This window comes from Chinchilla lanigera, unplaced genomic scaffold (genome assembly GCF_000276665.1).
Source record: "Chinchilla lanigera isolate Chin_1 unplaced genomic scaffold, ChiLan1.0 scaffold00098, whole genome shotgun sequence".
Classification (NCBI taxonomy): domain Eukaryota; kingdom Metazoa; phylum Chordata; class Mammalia; order Rodentia; family Chinchillidae; genus Chinchilla; species Chinchilla lanigera.
The window spans coordinates 7,606,861-7,623,773 of NW_004955499.1; the positions used below are offsets into that span (position 1 = coordinate 7,606,861).

The 16,913-nt window shown below is 47.1% G+C and overlaps 1 long non-coding RNA gene across 1 annotated transcript in view; it reads right to left on the reverse strand.

Moving 5' to 3' along the window:
* LOC106146856 overlaps window positions 1-16,532 on the reverse strand; it is a 17,779-nt gene extending 1,247 nt beyond the window's left edge. The window contains exons 1-2 of the long non-coding RNA XR_001231456.1: window positions 16,493-16,532; window positions 14,426-14,593 (exon numbers count right to left, since the gene is read on the reverse strand). This is a non-coding gene — a long non-coding RNA (uncharacterized LOC106146856). The remainder of the gene's footprint in view (window positions 1-14,425; window positions 14,594-16,492) is intronic.
* Window positions 16,533-16,913: the final 381 nt, after the last annotated feature.

Genomic DNA, 16,913 nt, shown 5'->3' on the forward strand with positions numbered 1-16,913 from the left:
GGGAGGGGAGGGAGGAGAGAGGAGGGGGGAGGGGAGAACATGGAGAACATTGACCTGAAGAATTTAGCTCTAGATCCCTACTCCCCTAGAAGCGGTCTAGTGTTCGGTATTTTGCGTGACTTGCGTAGCCACATGGAGTGTTGTTTTTTAAACTATTTATTTTAATCAGTACCTATGGGGGATTGAACCCAGGGCTTTCACACTGAGCTACATCCTCAGCCTATGCTTTAGCTTTTATTTTGAGACAGGATTTTGCTAAATAAATCACTAAGTGGCCCGGGCTGGATTCCAGCGTGCTGTCTTCCTGTCTTAAGCCTCCCAGAGTGCTGGGATCCTAGGTGCAGCATGCCATGTCCAGCCAGCATGGCTGTTCGCAAACAAAGTGGAAAATCCTCAAGTGTAACACGATAACCTGATGGCTAAATATTCTGAGCGCAGAAATGTGAGTCCCTGACCACATAGCATGTGGTCATCGGTAGCATGGTTAGGACCAAATGGCTAGAAATGAGTCCAATGGCAAGATTTTATTTCAGGTGTTTGTTTGTTTTTTGTTTTTTGTTTTTTTTTGTCTTTTTGAGACAGGGTCTCACTATGCAGTTCAGGCTGGCCTTGAGCTCACTTTGTAGCCCAGGCTGGTCTCAAACTCACAACCATCCTCCTGCCTCAGCCTCCCGAGTGCTGGGATTACAGGGGTGCATCACCATGCCCAGCAGTATTTCAGGTTTTTAGGAAACTAGCGCATTGTTTCTCTTGTGTGAGAAACCTAAAGGGTAAATAAGGACAAAACGGAGGATAGATATTGGGAAGTAGGAAGAAAAAAATGTCCAAATGGGAAGGGGAACAAGGAAGCAGGGGAGGGTGAAGGAAGGAAGGGAAAAGAAATTTTTAAAAAGAGTATGGAAGGGAAAAATGGAAACAAAGCTTTTGTAAATGGGAGGAAGAAAGATTGAAGAAGAAGAGGGGAGGGGCTGGGGATTTAGCTCAGCGGCAAAAGCGCCTGCCTGGCAAGCGCAAGGTCGTGAGTTCGGTTCCCGGTACCGGAGAAAAACCAAAAAGAAGAAGAAGAGGGGATGGGGAAAAAAGAATTAAGATCTGTCATGTACAGGTACAAATTCCCTGTGATGAATGTGAACATTATGTGTGGAAAATATGTACCAATAAAAACAAACAAAAGCAAGGGATGAGGTCTTGTTGTGTCGCCCAGTCTGGACCCAAATGCCTGGGCCCAGGTCCGTTTTTCCTCAGCCAGTGGCCAGAAGTACAGGCGAGCGCCTGAGTGCTGGCTCAGGGACTGGCTTTGAAGGCAGAGTGTTAATGCGCCGGAACGCGGAACAGAGGCGCTGTGACTCGGCCAGCTGTAACCCATCACCTCTGGTAGGGTGTGTTTTAGAAATTCAGCACAATGGTGGCCAGTAGGGTTAACAAGGCAAAGGGGGCGTGTCTCACATCCCTGCCTAACCAGTGCTTTCGGAGTCCCTGATTGTCACAGCAAAATGGGGCTCGTGATTCTGCCCCCAAAGAGCTAGTTGTCAGGTGTTAGGAAGCGAGCAAATCCATCTCCCTCTTCAACAGCTGACACCATGAAGCATCAGCCTTCAAATCAGAAGGCTCAGTTGTGGGTGAGCCAGGACGGCATCAGAATGATGGTTCTCACTGAGTGGTGACAGATACTCCGAGCTGGCCCCAAGAGCCCCCGTTCACTTTAGTTTCTATAGGTCTACCATTCCTTGAACTGAGCTATCTGGCTAAGTATCTGTCCTCGAAATGTAACCTTGATATCAGACCCTGGGGCATGCTCACAGCAGCCTGTTTGAAAGGTTGGTAAAATGACTCCTCATCTCTTCTCTATGGTCTTTGGTGAGATTAGTGCTATTACAGAAATGCAGAAAGTAATTTTGGATGTCATGTAAGGTTTTATGTGGCTAAACAAAGCGGCATGCTTGTTTTTTATTCCATTCGGAGTGCAAAGGGAATTGGAGGAAAAAAGTCAAGACACCTTTATTGCGAGGCGCCTGTAATCCCAGCACTTGGGAGGCTGAGGCAGGAGAATTGTTGTGAGTTCAAGACCAGCCTGGGCTAAAAAGTGAGCTCAAGGCCAGCCTAACTGCATAGCATGACCCTGTCTCAAAAAGACAACAAAAAAGACACCTTTATTAAGTGGGGGGGGGAAGAATCATTAATTTCTTTTTTGTTTGTTTGTTGTGTTTGGGTTTTGTTGTTGTGGTGGTGGCGGTTAGTTTTTTGAGACAGGTTCTCGCTGTGTAATCCAGACTGTCCTTGAACTCAGCATGTGGCCCAGGCTAGCCTCCAACTCATGGCAATCCTCCTGCCTCAGCCTCCCAAGTGCTGGGATTACAGGCGTGTACAACCACGCCTGGTAAGAATCATTAATTTCTTACTAACGAGTAAGAAGCATCAACCAAAAATTATGAAACAGACCATCAGCATGCGTGAGCAAATGGAAAAGTTAAAAGAGAACAGGACCTGGGGACTAGGGGAGAGCAAGAAATACGGGATAGGATAGAACTGCTGGGGAGAAGATGGAATGGGAGATGCAGAATTGTGGGAGGAGAAAGTTGGCCCAGATGGGGATTATGGGGGAGACAGTGTTGAATGGAAAGGTGCATCAGAAAGCGTTGTGTCCGAGGGCAGACTCGATGGGAAAGAGGCGCTGTGGCAGAAGTGAGGAATTTTAGGCCAGGAGACAGTTTAGGGATTGTTGGAAAAATAATTTGAAAGACAGACAGGATAAACTAGGGGGAGGTTGGTTTGTGTGAGAAACACATCAAATGTGCCCCCATAGCAGAGTGACCCCTTTCCACTGTCACTAGCACAGGTGTGCTGTGAAAAGCACACGGCTGATGTGTTTGTCCAGCTGTGCATTGCCGGGCCATCTGCCTGCCCTGAGGTCAACCTTACCAAATCCACAGGACCCACTAAATAAGATGCCTATGCCCAGGAACATGCACAAAATAAAGTGATCTTTGATCAGTTGACAAGAATGGGACAAGAGCCAGGCATGGTAACACATGCCTGTAATCCCAGCATTCAGGAGGCTGAGGCAGGAGGATCATTGCAAATTCGAGGCCAGCCAGGGCTACAAAGTGAGCTCAAGGCCAGCCTGAACTGCATAGCAAGGCCCTGTCTCAAAAAGACAAAAAAAAAAGGAATGGGAGAAGAGACTAGCCAGAAGCCACCTCTATCCTCACCCTAGAAAAATAGAACAGTATTTGCTAATTCAGCATGCACGGAGACTTCGTAGACTAGTTTGAATGACGAACATCAGCTGTGTTTGTTAAATGAAGGCATTGGTGGAAGGGTGTCACAGAGGCGTGTATGAAACGCTGTGTAGTTTTTGAGGCACCTTCTGGGAGAAGGCAGCAGGAAGAGCTCCCTGGCTGGGAGACCCATGAGTCGAGCCCTGCGGTGTGGATCACATGTCGGGTGGAAAGGTCGCTTGTGCAGGAGGTGGGAGGAGTAGCACGTGCAGCACCTCAGGCATGGAACACCGTGACACAGGCACTGTTTAAGAGCAAGGCCTGGAAACAGACCTTGGGGGCCTCCAAGGCAGTGCTGTGACCTCTGTGGCTTTGTGTGATCAGAAGTTCCTTGGCTTGCAGAGCCGTGGGGCTCAGAACAGCCCCCCTTGTAAGGTTGCTATGTGGATTAAAATATACTGCAACTCACCCAAGTGTCCCAGCCCAGGGCCTGGTGCATGTCAAACATCCACAGCGATTCAGCTATTTCTGTTGTCATAATTTATGTTACCGGGTCACTTGATATTTCCTTTCTGCTCAGTCATAAGGTGTTTGAGGCAAAGTTGTGGGAAGTTTGGCCTTGAAAACAAGTTGAAGTCAGGTCCCTAAGGATCTTGAGTCTAGGTTTAGAAATTGAGCTTTCTTTACTCTCTCTCTCTCTCTCTTTTCCATTGCTTGTGGGGAGCAAGAGTGGGTCTAAGAATGAAAGACAAGACTTGGTTGCATTGTAGCCTGGAACTAGCAGTGAAAAGACAGACCGAGGGGCTTGGGGGTGCTGAGCTGTGAGGGTGCAGGGTGTGTCCCTGTGAAGCGCAGAGGAGAGGAGAGAAGGACAGGCTGAGACTTGGTGAGATCAAGATGGCTTCCAGCCGGGGCTCCCACTGGTGCTGCTCTGCCTCTTCTGGGGCCGGTGCGGCAGAACCAGCCCCCTTGTGAGGGTCCCGGAGCCGCTGGCTGTGCACAGGTGTGCTACGGACCTTGGTGACTTTGGCACAAAGGGATTTAAAGGTCTGGGCCAGGTTGGCGAGTTGGAGGATTAGCACTTTAAAAAACCGAGATGGCGGAGAAACGGAATTGTAAGACATGGGTGGGGAAGGCGCTCAGTATGAGGAGCATCGGAAGTTGGGGGGACAGTTCAGGGAAGCCCACCAGCCCCATGGCAGCGGGCAAAGCACTTCTAAAGCTTTCCGTCCCAGAATCCAGAATCAAGTTCTCATGGTTCTTCAGTGAGGAAAGGAAAGGAGCAGAGGAAGGAAGAAGGAGAATGTAAGGGGGAAAAAGGAAGGGAAGGAAGCAAGGAGGGAGGGAGGGAGGGAGGGTGGAAGTGATGGAGGTGGGAACAGGGCAGCTGTGAGTGTGGGAGGGCAGAAGAAAGGAAGGAAGGAAAGAGGGAAAGAAGGAAGGAAGGAAGGAAGGGAGGGAGGGAGGGAGGAAGGGAGGGAAGAAGGAAGGAAGGAAGGTAGGTAGGTAGGTAGGAAAGAAGGAAGGAAAGGAAAGCAAAAACAAAAGGAAGGGAGGGAGGAAAGATGGAAGGAAGAAAGGTGCCTTAGGTAGCGAGACTTGGGGTATTCGCTGACAATCAGATCAGCACTTCTGACCTCTCACCTATGACCCCAAGGCTGCTGTGCCCCTGTGAACCTGGCTCCCAGTTTTGCATCGAAAGCAGAGACGTACCCACACTAAAGTTCTGATGGAGCACCACACATCTACCTATATCTTAGCTCTCCTAGACCCCAGCCATCCTCCAGGCAGAAACCCACCTCACAAAGAAGGTCTGCAGTGTGCGCCTTCCTCTTGTCCAGCCATCCTTTCACCTTGGGGACTTGGCGAGGGTGCCCGGAGGCAGAGGGCAAAAGCAGAAGAAAGGAAATGCTGTTCCTCACACCCAAGCAAGCCTGGTTTCCCTGAGCACCTGCAGCAGCTGCCGCCCACCTCTTGGGCTTAGTTAGCCAGCCTGTGCTGCTTCCGAGCAGGGGGACACGGGGCTCCTATTAACGAGTCCTGGTTGACAGAGCTGTGTGCAGGGGACTTCTTGAGTTCCAAAGCCAGATTTTTAAGGAGAAATGACTGTCACATCTTGCAATTTGGGTAACTGCCACATAGACCAAGGATGAAAGCAAGAAGAGGAGAAAATAAAGACTGATTACCTGTAGCCCTGCGTCTTTTTTCTTTTCTCCAATACTGTAAGTAGTGGCCTTCAAGACCCCAAAACAGCTCTGTAGTCCCACGCTGTCTCCCAAAAGGAATGACAGCTGTCAAACCCAATGTGGGCCCTGAGACCTGCACAAAGACTTAATTAGCGGAAATGAGTCAAGTGGAAATGGATCAAGCTAAAAGAAAACGACCAGGGTGTGCATTCATCCTAGGCCTTTGTAAGTCTGAAAGACTTTGTGAATCTACTTAACTTCCTACCAGACATTCGGGGGATCTGTATTTGATTTTATTCCTATTCTTCTCCCTAAGGAAAACTTAGCATTTTCCCTACATTCAAAAAGGAAATCAAAATACTCTCTGTCTTCAGTAAGCCAGAACACATCTCAATCAGAATTACGTTTTCCAAAAATGAAGCAAAAGATGCAGGAGGGGAAAGTGTCCAGGACTTGCTTGGCAATGCAGCGTACAGGGTGGATTTGGGGCCATTGTAGGAAAGCATGCCTTAGGGTGTTCGAAGAAAAGGAATAGGGACAAAACCACACCCCAGTGAGAGCCACTGGCTTTAGAGATAGGAGTGTTTCCCTGCTGGAGGGAGCCTTACCTTCAAACTCAATCAGTACCCAAAGCCACCCACTTTAACTGCCTAAGCTAAGTGTTTGAGGCATGTGTTACTATGATAAAATGCCTGAGTTAAACAACTGAAAGGAGGAAAGGTTTAGTTTGGCTCATGGCTTCAGAGACTGCAGTCCATGGACAGCTGGCTCCATTGCTTTGCGCATGTGGTGAAGCAGAAATATCATGGTGGACAGCATGTGGAGGAGCAAAGATGCTCACTTCATGGTGGCTAGGAAGTGGGAGGTAGCACTGAGGTCCCTATATTGCCTTTAAGGGCACACCCCCTCGGTGATGTCACTTCCTCCCATCAGGCCCTTCCTCCTAAAGATTCCACCATCCCCCAATACACCACAGCTAGGGACTTAAGCTTTTGGTGGAAATTCCACACCCAACCTGTAGCAGAAATCAAGTCATGACTACCCTGCAGGTGCACATGCATTGCCACATTTCTCCACACTTGCATTCTCAGGTTTCTCTCTCCAACCTTGGTGTCATGGTTTGGGTTTTGTTGGCAAGGGGAACAATATAATACAGAAGACATATTTTATAACATTATTTATAATAGTCACCCAAAGAATCATATACAAAAGAGTGCAGGAAATCTGTCCACACACTAAGACCAAGGAAACTAGCCAAGGGCCTGGATCTCATGGCAATGTCCTGCATGAGTCCCGCTAAAGACCTAGAGCTCATAACAATGTCTCCCACAAGCCCAACAGGAGGCCTAGAGCCCATAACAATATCTCATGCAGGTCTGTCTCATGGATCTGTGCTAGAAGGCCAAAAGGTCAGTGCTACGATCTAGGAAGTCTGTGTCAGTGGGATGAAGGATGTGTGCTAACAGCTGAGGAATCTACAGTGGAGCCAGGAAGCGATGTGCAAAGTAAGAACCAGAGCTCCCCTGAAAAGTACCACAGCAACTGTGAGGTCCTGAGCTCCTCGGATGATCAGGATGGCCAAGTTCCCATCAGGAAAGCCAATACAGCAAGCTTCTCCAGGAGACCGGCAGTGCACCATCTTCCCCTCTGGAGCCAGGACGCGATGCTCAAAATGAGCACCAGAGCTCCCCAAAAGGAAACAAAACCAATCCCAAGGCCAAAAAAGGCCCGAACCCCCTGGAAGAAGAAAAAAACCAAAGTCAACAAGAAAAACCAACAAGAACAACCCCCCCAAAAAAAACAAAAACCCCCTAAAACCTCCAACAGTTCCCAACAGCCTGTCTCTGCTCCCAACAGCCTAACCTCTTCTTCTCCAGTTCTGCCTCTTGTTGGGAGCTGCTAGAGCTGGTTATTGGCCATGTGTGTGATGGCAGGACAGAGCCAGAGTGCCTCAGGCAGTCAAACTACCTCAGTATTGAAAAAAGTATCCTTCCTGGACAATTACAGTAATTAGTCACCAGGCAACATTATCTCTCATGATACTAACTTTGCAAGTGTATAAAATAAATGCCCCTACTGTTGAGGTCAGTCCTCGTGCTCTTCAGCCAAGAGGTACCTCCACCTGACCCCAGCTATTGTCTCTTGAATTTATTTTCCTCATACCCACTGCTGTTTCTCTCTGGAGTACAATGAGAGACCAACGAGGTTCCCTACAGCCTCTTATGCTGCTGGCAGCAATCCTCAGGTGGGTCTCCCACACCCAGCACCACGCTTACTCAGTTCAGCTGGGTGTTATAAGTTGACCACCAGTTGTCAAGCTGCTACACTTGGTAAGCAGACCACTCCTGACTTCTCACTGACTGATGGCTGAGAACTTCCACTCCAGCTCTCACTGATCTCTTTTGCCTTCGGAACTTAAGTGTTAAAGTGTTGCGTGATTTTGCTCTTACTCACCCTAATAATTTCCTGTGGCTGCTATCACAAATGATCATAAACAGGATAGCTTACAACAACAGGAATTGAGTTACAGTTCTGGAGGCCAGAAGTCCAAAATGGAGGCTCCAGGGGAGAATCTGTCTCCTGCCTTGCCCAGCCTCTTGTAGTTATCCCTTGGCTACTAGTTAGTATATCTCACTTTGTTTCATCTTCACATGGCCTACTGACCTGCGCATCTCTCACAGATCTAGAGCACAGGAAATCACAGATCCAGGATATCGTTTCATCTCAAAATCAGTAACTATCACTGTAAAGATTTTTTTTCAGAGAAGGTAAAATATAGGTCTCAGGAAACTGGATGTGAGCATATCTTTTGGGACGGCCACCATTTAACCACTACATGGATGCCTAATGGTGTCATTACATTATTGTGCATACATGTCCTATAGCCTATCTACACTGTTGGTAGGTTCGTGGTAAACAGGGACTTGTAGAGATATTACAGGGTGTCACTGGACCCAGGATAACCACTGTCCAATTGGGGCATTGAGGATGGCTGGAATCTCTTCCATGCAGAAGCTCTGGCCTTAAAAGATTGGTATGGAAATATCCCACATGCATCCAGATTGCCCAGAACATTGGGGCCAGGAGAAAATGGCAGAAAGAGAAGTGGCCCAGTTATGGTCCATCTTAGTAACCACCTACGCCGTTACTATCACTCTCTGTGGTGTATCCCTTAAGTTAAAGGCACTGTTTTCAGTGATTCTATTCAAAGAATCATCTCTCTACTGTTTAATTATACATTTTAAATGTGTGGTATAAATTTCTTTTTTCTTTGGTGTATCTGTTTATTTGATGGTGGCCAGGATCAAACCTAGGGTCTCATGCATGCTAAGCACATACTCTACCACTGAGCTACACACCAGCCCTTGAATTGGTGAATTCTGAGACAATGATAAACTCACTGAAGTGTGGCAACTTTTTTCCTGAATCTTTTGAGATTACATTGTTGACCCCATCACCCCAAAAGATTTGTGTGTGTAATTTATACTGTGAAAGTTTGAATGTGATTGGTCTCCAAAGTGTCCATGTGTGGAAGCTTGGTCTCCAAAGTAACAACCCTGAGAGGTTTTGGGTGTTTAGAAGATAGCACCAAGGGAGGGTGATTAGGACACAGGGATCCCCCTTGCGAGGGACTAATGCTCTTCTCGAGGGAGTGGGACAAAACTGGATTCATTATCTTGAGAGCAAGTTGTGACAAAACTGAGGGTGGCCTCTTGCTGCTTTCTTATTCATGTAGTCTTTTACCACGTGATCGTTTCTGCACATACTGCTCACCACTCTTGTGCCCGCCCCTGCCACAAGATGCTAGCCACCATGTGTGATGTTGGCTGCCATGTTGTGAAGCAGCCATGAAGTCCTCACCAGAAGCTGATGCTAGTGCCATGTTTTCAGACCTCTAGAGCTACAGAAACCTTTCTCCTTTATCATGTTCCCAGCCTCAGGTGCTATGTCACGTGCTATGTGATAGCAGCACAAAACAGATGGACTGAGGCACTCACAACCAGAGCCTCCTTCTACACAACCACTCTACAACCACCCTTACATGCAACCTGTCACAGAACCCTTGGACTTTGTTCCAGTTGTCCCTAAAGCACAACTCACAGTTACAAGGCCCAGTCTTCCACTACACACGATCTTTGTTGTCATGACTTTTTAGTATCTTTCAATTTAAACATTCCCTCAGTCTTTAACTCTTTCAGTCTTGATATTTATATATTCAGTGGTGGTAAAATACACAATATGTAAAAACTTACTACTTTGAAACTTTTTTGTTTATAGTACTATTTATTAAACCCAGGGCCTTTACACTGAACTACATCCTTAGCCTATTTATTTATTTATTTACTTATTTATTATTGATTGATTGAGACAGGGTTTCACTGAGTTGCTCCTAGATGCTGCGATTATAGGCACAAGCCACCACGCCCAGCCTAAAACTTTTGAGAGTGCAGTTTAGTAGCACAATAGTAAGACCTTCATACTGTTGTATAGCCATCACCACCACCAGCTCCAGAACATTTTCGTCTTTCTGATAAAACTCTGGAGCTATTGAACACTAACTTCCAATTACACCTGCTCCAGCCTCTGATGACCATCACCCTCCTTTCCATCTCTATGGGTTTGACTGTCGTAGATATCCCACACAGGATCTGTCTGTTTTTGACTGGCCCCTTTCACGTAGCACAATGTCATCAGGGCTCTTCCATGTTAGAGCGGGTGTCAGAACCTTATTTCTAGGGTGAGCAATCCTCCACTGTAAGCACAGACCACGTTTTGTTCATCTGTCCGCAGACACTTGGCAGTCGGGCTGCTGTGAATAATATGTTGCAGACCTGTGGACTAAGCCTGATAGTTTGGAAGAGCACACAGGCTGGTCATTTCCCACATTAAGGGTTGGTCTGCTGTATCCTCATGATTAGACCAAAATCATCCATCTTCTCAAGAATGTGACACAAGTGAAGCTGTCACCTTCTCATTGCATCCTGTTGGGTGACACATGATTCAGGTTGCCCTAGGGTTTGGAAAATCAGCTTTGAGCTGATATCTGCAGAGGGTGCTGGCCGGATTTCCCACCGTGAAATTACTCTCTTTTCTGTGTTACCAATGAGAATTTCCTGGGAAAGTGGTTGGAGACCGTGAAATACCTCCTTCTCATCAACCCATCTTTTTAAACCACCCCAGCAGCCAGCATAACCTTTGGTGGTGGTTGCTGATTAATTCTGCAGGTCTCTCTCCCAGATTTGGAAAGTGTCCACAGCCTTATTTCCTTTCCCTGAGCTAAGTGTTAGATCAGAGGCAGATGCCCTTGAATGAAATGTTGGTGTTCCTGAACCACTGGGCCAAGGACTTTTGAGGGCAAAACCATCTCAGTAACTAGCATTCCCTGAAAGATAGGAAAAGAAGTACAACCAATACCAACTTTCTTCTTTTCCTTTCTTTCATCATTCTCCATTCTTTCCTTTCTATTTTTTTTTCTTTTAAAGACAACTCTTGCTATGTTATCCAGGTTTGCCTTGAATCCCTGGGCTCAAGGGATCTTCCCATTTCAACCTCCCAAGTAGCCAGGACTACAGACACATGCCACCACCCCCAGCCCAAGTGTCTTTTAGTACTGTACCTGCAGTCAGAGGTGGCAGAACTCCGTTCTACCCAGCCACTTTTTCAGGGCTGTACGTGGCAATAAGGAGTGTCACTGGGACTGCATGCGCTATTCACAGCAAGGACTTCCTAGAGGATAAGTAGCTTTCTCAGGATTCTCTCTTGCAGCTGTGTTTGACCACCAACGCAGACTAGATTGGCTAGATCACACCTGGGATATCCATCCACAAGGTGTGGCCTCAGCAACGCCCTAAAATCAGAACCATCTATCTGAGCATGACAGGATACCCCAAGGAAAAGATCCACCCCAACCTCTGTGACAGGCCTTCGTCCAAAAGTAGGTACACAGCACATACTGGTTTGGCATCCCCAAAGGAAGCATCCCTATCCATTCAATACTCAAACCAGTTCACACACAAAAATATTCAAAATATTGCACAAAAGTACCTTCAGGCAATATGTATAAGATATACATGAAACATAAATTAATTTGGTGTTTAGACTTGATAGCTCATTATGTGTATGAAGATATTTTTAAAAATCTGAAATACAAAATGCTTCCGGTGCAGGGCACTTTACAGAAGACACTCAGCATGTTATATATTGGTTCTAATGTATCAAAAAGAAAGTCATATCAAAGATTTTATTTATTTATTTATTTTTGGTACCAGGAATCAAACTCAGGGTCTCAGGCTTGCCAGGCAAGCGCTTATGCCACTGAGCTATATCCCCGGCCCATATCAAACATTCTAAAATGATACCCGGGCATGGTGGCATATCCCTGTAATCCCAGCACTCAGGAGGCTGAGGCAGGAGGATTGTAGTGAGTTCAAGGCCAGTCTGAACTATATAGCAAGATTCTGTGTCATAAATAAGGGGGATTCTAAAATAACACAGCACTTCATAAGAAGAGGATAGCATAACTATAGGTAGGTAGGTAAGGGGATAGGAGAGCTATAGGTAGGTAGATAAAAGGATAGGATAGATATAGGTAGATAGATAAGTAGGCAGGTAGATAAATAGCTATTCACAAAAACAAAGGATGATTCCTTCTGTTGAGAAAAATATAAAGGAAAATTATTCTCTTACAAAAACAATTAGTTGTTTATAGTAGGTGTTCAAAAATTCCTTGGGTGTACTTGTTAATTCAACCATCCACCAGAACCTAAGACCTATTCAGCAGCAGTGTTGCCTGAAGTTGGTCATATACCTTCCATACCTAGAAGGATGCATGAAATATAATTGATAATGAGTATTTGTTGAGTGAGTGAATTTACTTTCCTCAAACATTAACCCCCCAATGCTAACTAAGCACATACTGCACGTTCTGTGGTCATTCATGCAGAATGGGCCAGTGAACCATTTAACAATTCCTTGATAGTAGGGAGGCTCTTGGGTGTGCAGACTACCTCCTTCCTCCTGGGGTTGCAGTCATCAGAGATCTAAGTCAGCCTGTGCATTCTCCATCCCTATTGTACACACACCCATCCCAAATGAATCCATTTCATCTTGACCCAGGTGTTTCAGTGACAGGCAACTTGGCAAATGTAATTATGTCCCAAACCAGCCGACTTTTAATAAGATGATTACTACCCACGAGGATGAGCCAAGTGAGCTAGGCTTTAGGGACACAGGGTTCTTCCTGCATGGGGAGGAAGAGGCTCGTCAAGAGTATTTGCAGGTGTTGCTTTGAAGATGAAGGGAACCAGGTGACAGGGAGTGCACAGATGCCCAAAAGAACCCCCAGGGGACCAGCAAGGAAACAGGAAGCTCAGTCCTACAAGGGCAAGCAACTCCATCTTGCACAAGCACCCAAGCTGGGGAAAGGCCAGATTCAGGCTCACGGCTGTAGGAAAGTCCGTCCATGGTCGGCTGGCTGTAAGGCAGGATGGGCATGGCGGAAGGGTCTGGAGAAGGAAAGCTGCTCAAGTCATGGTGGACGGGAAGCACAGAGAGCAGGAGGAGCCAGGAAGACAGGGACACCCTCTCAGATCACCCCAGTGACTCCCTCGAAGCAGGCCTCACCTACTTACTGCAAGTCAGCCGTAGCACTGTGCATAATCCAGTCACCTTCCAAAAGCCCCACTTCTGAGCAAATTTGCCTTTGGGGAGTGGGGAGGACATTCTAGATCCAAATCCTAACAGGACCCAAGGTCTGGATAAGAGGCACCTCCCCTGCCCACAGCTGGGAGGAGGAGGGGGAAAAGTGGCCATGCCCTCTGGACGTTTGACCTAACACATGGGTGTGATGTTGAGCCAGCGATGTGTGATAATTCTGGATGGAGCAATAAAAAATAATAGAGGTCAAAATAGCATAGTAATATAACAAGCAGATTACACAGTTCATGTTCAGGTGGCTGGGGGACAGGCTTGTCTCACACACAGCCAGGTGACTCAGAAATGCAATCAGAGACCCTGGCTTTATTTTCTGATGTATTCAATCACCTTTCACCAAGCGGAAGGAGCCCCATCCCTGGCTGGCCGTCAGCCCACAGCTTGTGTCATGTTAATGAGGGCAAAAGTCCCTGTGCAAAGGGAAGTGAGAGATTTTTCTAGAACAGAACAATAGAGCTGGCCATAGGGACCTAATTCCAACATGCAGAGGCTGAGGCAGGAGAATTTCTATGAGTCCAAGCCTGGCCTGGGCTACACAGTTAGTTCAAGGCCAGGCCAACTGCATAATGAGACCCTGATTTATTTTTAATGTGACTTTCCAGAGGAAAAAATGTGGTCATGCAAAGGGGTGACACTACACAGACCACCCTGGGCTTCTCAGCAAGGATGGAGGGATTGGAAACCAGGTTGTTTTCTCTCTCAGCTCTTCCTGACCACTTTCTTGGGGCCTCATGTCTGCAAAACTTCCCTAAAGATCCAGCAGGGAGGGGAAGTGGAGGAGGAGGGAGGGGGAAGGGAGGGGAAAGAGAAGGGAGGGGGGGAGAAAGAAAAGGGGGGAGGGGGAAGAGAAGGGAGGAAAGGAGGAGGGGGAAGAAGGAAGGATGGGTGGGAGGGAGGGCACCATGTGGTCCATCCTCTCTGGCATTTGCTGGCCAGGAAATGGAGTCCCCATTAGGAGAGATTAGAGGGGGGACCAGGTGGGACTTGTAAAAGTGATTAGAGCATCACCTTCATGCCCGGATTAATCTCTACCCAAGATTAATGCTCAGCGGATTAGTGGGTTAATGGGTTATCTACAGAGTGGCGCTGCCGTGACAGCCACTTGGGCTGTCTCTCCTGCACACAGCCCTCCCCCTGGGACACCTGTCAGGGCCTCTGGACTCTGCCAGACGTGGCCCAGAACCATGAACCAGTCTTGCTTTATAGTTTCCCTGGCCCGGCCCATGGCACCATGCTATAAGCAACAGAAAACACTCCCCACAGACAACTCTTGATTGTCACACAGCGAAGGAGGGAACAGGTGCTCACCCAGGCATCACCCAGCTGCAGAAGCCCCTGGACCCCAGATGAGGAACGCTGATTGACAGCCATCCATGGACACGGCTGAAGACCACAGTGTCGGGGACAAAGCCACAGAAAGCCAGCACACCAGGCTTCTGCTCTGCAGACCTATGTTCTGTAGTTCAGTGTTGCTTTCTAGGAAAAGAAAGATGACTGAAATGAAAACCATATGATGATAGAACTACCTCAGTGCTGGCAGGCAGAGGAACTGTGGAAATGGACAGCAGAGAGCTGAGGACCCCCTGGGCTCGTGGTGCAAGTTGTCCAGGAGGCAGCCAGGCAGGGAGACAGGACTCAGGTCTGCCTCCCTGACAGTGCAGCAGGGAAGTGTTTAGGTGCTGGGGAGCTGTAGTTTGCAAATAACTCATTGCACCAACAAGTTCAAACACACCTATCACAATGCATTTTAAGTCCTTACAGAAACACGCGCAAGTATATTCTTAAGAAAGAACAGTGTATATCTGTGCAGGAGAATCTGGGCTTTGGAAATCGACAGTTCATGGAGATTTGGCGGTGATATGTGTGACACTGAGCACGTTATATGTTTCTGGGAGTATGAATGCTGTCTGTGTGCTGTCCCACAGTACCTGAATTATCCGGCATTTCTGAGAATGCAGAGCAGAGACCAAAGTCCTCAGTCTGCCGTGCTTAGAAGTCTAAACTCAGGGTCTTATTACATACCAAGGACGTAAATTTAGTATTAAGAGGATTATTAAAACAACATGCCGAATGACATTTGTATCACTTTCTGTTTGTTTTTCAGTGTTTTAGACCTGAAGGTTGTCAGGTTGTTTTTCTCAACTGCAAACCCTTGGGTATTCCCTGGGTTTAATTTGGGACTTGGTAGTGCATTCTGTTAAATACAAACATGTTAAACATTTATCCAGCAATGTGTGTCTAAAGCAGAAAACATTCTAACCGTATGCATGTGGGGTTCGTGCGGACATCAGTGTAGTATGTGTGGGTTATTTTTCTGTCTTCAGTTAAAGGGCACAGGTAAAGATTGTGTGTCCTGGTTGCTGGTGTAGAGGAAGAGAACCATGTGGCATATTCCAGAGAAATCCTGGCCCCTTCACCAAGGCTTGAAGCTAGGAAAATCACACGCATGAGAATCTGCTGGTTTACGCTATTTAGTCTAGAAATAATGATCTCTAACTGGTGTGGCCAAGATTCATCTCCCCCCTGAGCTCCTGAGTCCAGGAAGTTGTCTTTTATCCCATTCCTGGCCCACTTAGCAACTCCAGCTTCCAAATGATGCTTCCAGGATGGCAGGGAATTTTGTTCTACAAATACAGCTCTTGTTGTGAGCTGTGCCTGACCCAACATAGCAGAAGGATCACAAGGAGACAGGCAAGTGGAGGAGATATTGACCTAGATGATAGCGCTTTTTAAAATCATGCTGCATTTAAGCTGGGTGCGGTGGCGTGCACCTGTAATCCCAGCTACTCTGGAGGTGGAGGCAAGAGGATCATTTGGGCTCATGAGCTTCAGAGAAGCCTGAACAACAAGCCCGTGCATAGTGAGATCTTTCTCAAAGGAAAACAAAATGCTGGGCATGCTGGCATATGCCTGTAATCCCAGCACTTGGGAGGCTGAGGCAGGAGGATCATTCTGAGTTTGAGACCGGCCTGGACTACAAAGTGAGCTCAAGGCCAGCCTGAACTGCATTGCAAGACTCTGTCTCAAAAAGACAAAAAAGAAATAAGGAAAAGAAAATAATATGGACCCAGATGCCAAGGCTGACAGATTTCTACATTATTGGAGGGAGGTGTCTATTTACTATTTTAAAATGATAAAAGTCTGGTGGAGTTTTCTTATCTTTTTCTTGGATGTGTGTGTTGGGGGAGGGTCCTGACTATTGGCCTATTATCTAGTATTGACCCTGGAATGGCAAAAATTGTCACTGACAGTGAAGATCACAGATATGCCCAAGGGCATGTGAGACATAGATTGACCTTGATAAAGCAAAGAACAAATTAAAATGAAAGATGAAAGTGGAAAAGATTATTTGAAACTGGGCATAGTGGTGCATACCTGTAATCCTAGCACTCGGGAGGCTGAGGCAGGAGGGTCGACAGGAGTGCGAGGCCAGTCTGGGCTACAAAGTGAGCTCAAAGCTGGCCTGAACTGCATAGCGAGACCCTGTCTCCAAAAAAAAAAAAGGCTTATTTGAAAGCAACACAAACGAATGGAATCAGAAGTGCTTTGTGTGGAAAGCATGCGGTGCAGACAGAAAACATGAGTGGCGTGGGTCTGCCTGAGCCTCTGCACCTGGGCATGTCACTTGAGAAGCCACGGTTGGAAGCAAGGATGCTGGAATGAAGTTTTCATACTTCTTGCTGGGGATGTTCTTGCCGTATTGCTGCAATTCTGCAAGTAAACTTGCTGTTGAACTTCGGTGTCTCAAGCTGAGGACACTTTTTGCAGACCGCCTTTTTCAGAGTGACCACGCACC